Source organism: Staurois parvus, unplaced genomic scaffold (assembly GCF_062004578.1).
Source record: "Staurois parvus isolate SC_StPar_1 unplaced genomic scaffold, SC_StPar_1.0 ptg000368l, whole genome shotgun sequence".
Classification (NCBI taxonomy): Eukaryota; Metazoa; Chordata; class Amphibia; order Anura; family Ranidae; genus Staurois; species Staurois parvus.
This window is the reverse complement of record NW_028318164.1, coordinates 1,032,612-1,035,000: the sequence shown is the minus strand read 5'-3', so window position 1 is coordinate 1,035,000 and position 2,389 is coordinate 1,032,612.

The window sequence follows — 2,389 nt, the reverse complement described above, 5'->3', positions numbered from 1 at the left end:
GGCCTAGTGGTGTCCAAGCCTTCAAAGGTCTAGTGGTGTCCATGCCTTCAGAGGCATAGTGGTGTCCAAGCCTTCAGAGGTCTAGTGGTGTCCAAGCCTTCAGAGGTCTAGTGGTGTCCAAGCCTTCAGAGGTCTAGTGGTGTCCAAGACTTCAGAGGTCTAGTGGTGTCCAAGCCTTCAAATGTCTAGTGGTGTCCAAGACTTCAGAGGTCTAGTGGTGTCCAAGCCTTCAGAGGTCTAGTGGTGTCCAAGCCTTCAAATGTCTAGTGGTGTCCAAGCCTTCAGAGGTCTAGTGGTGTCCAAGCCTTCAAATGTCTAGTGGTGTCCAAGCCTTCAAAGGTCTAGTGGTGTCCATGGTTCGGACATCTAGCGGCAAAAGGGCAGCTTATTAAATGTTAGGTGGATGGTCATAAACTTCTGGCCGATCAGTGTACGTCTATCAACTGTTATCCTGGAATTCAGTTTTACATAAAAAAATATATAATCACATTGAAGGGCTTCAAACAAGTTTAAAGGTGCAAATACAAATATAAAACCCTTATATCATAGATAGGATATAAAATCCAGTTGTTACATCACGAATCTCGAATATTTCTGTTAAAATTATTGCAGTAAAGAAATATTAAAATGTAGCAAATCTTTGCAGTCAACAAGTAGGAAAGCTCCAAGTAACTAGAAGACATAATAAGGATGAAATAGTCAAAACAGATACAAATTGTAATACTAAACATCACTTGTATGTCATTTATGTGAAGAAAGTGAGCCCTCTAGTGGCTAAAGATCAAACTGCTCATCTACCATCTATAGCCATTTTACATTGGTTGTAAACCTCAGACTTGAAATATGAACAAAGCACATCCCTCTATAGTGTATACTTGTCTCAGTCCAGAGACAACTCATGGGGCCCCCAGGCAAAAGGGGATCATGGGGCCCCTGTGTCCTTGCCCAAACTCAATAAAGCCTATGAAAAAGGTACAAGGGGTATCTCATGGGGCCCCCTACTGACCCCGGGCCCTCCAAGTTTCCAAATGGTCAGTCCGCCCCTGGTCCAGAGCACAAAGTGTCATTTCTGTCTGCTACCTCCCTCTGCTGCTCTAATGTAGCACTGTGACAATAGAATACCTGCCCTTGGCCACTTCTAAAAGCTGAAGTCATCATTCAACCCACTTCATCTGAGCCCAGGTCATCCCAGACTTGCCCCAGCCTATGACTGCAATGTTTTGAATCTCAAAATTGAAATGTCACACTAGAGTTCTAGCGCCTAAATTGTCGGATTTTATTCCGCAGAAGAGGTACAGTGTTAAGATAATTGCTCTGTTACTCAGCTCTCTCCTCCTACCAGTATGCTTCTATGGGCATATTGATTTATTGGCTCTTCGTGCTGCTTCTCCCTCCCCTACTCTGAGCTCTGCTGCAAAGGGAATGCACACGGATAATACAAGGTTGAGGCACAACTTCGGAAAATTTAAAAAATATTCCTTGTACTGGGTCTGCGCCTTCACAGATTAATTGCTTGTTTGGGTTTTGGGGACATGGAAAAGAACATTTTCTTATGCGATCCTTGACTCCTCTCCACATTCCTCCGACTGACACCAATGATGGGGCACTATTCCTACCACTGACACCAATGATGGGGCACTATTCCTCCGACTGACACCAATGATGGGGCACTATTCCTACCACTGACACCAATGATGGGGCACTATTCCTCCGACTGACACCAATGATGGGGCACTATTCCTACCACTGACACCAATGATGGGGCACTATTCTTACCACTGACACCAATGATGGGGCACTATTCCTACCACTGACACCAATGATGGGGCACTATTCCTCCGACTGACACCAATGATGGGGCACTATTCCTACCACTGACACCAATGATGGGGCACTATTCCTACCACTGACACCAATGATGGGGCACTATTCCTCCCACTGACACCAATGATGGGGCACTATTCCTCCCACTGACACCAATGATGGGACACCATTCCTCCCCCTGACACCAATAATGGGGCACTATTCCTCCCACTGACACCAATGATGGGGCACTATTCCTCCCACTGACACCAATGATGGGGTACTATTCCTCCCACTGATACCAATGATGGGACACTATTCCTCCCACTGACACCAATGATGGGGCACTATTCCTCCCACAAACACCAATGATGGGGCACTATTCCTCCCACAAACACCAATGATGGGGCACTATTCCTTTCACTGACACCAATGATGGGACACTATTCCTCCCACTGATACCAATGATGGGGCACTATTCCTTTCACTGACACCAATGATGGGACACTATTCCTTTCACTGACACCAATGATGGGACACTATTCCTCCCACAAACACCAATGATGGGACACTATTCCTCCCACTG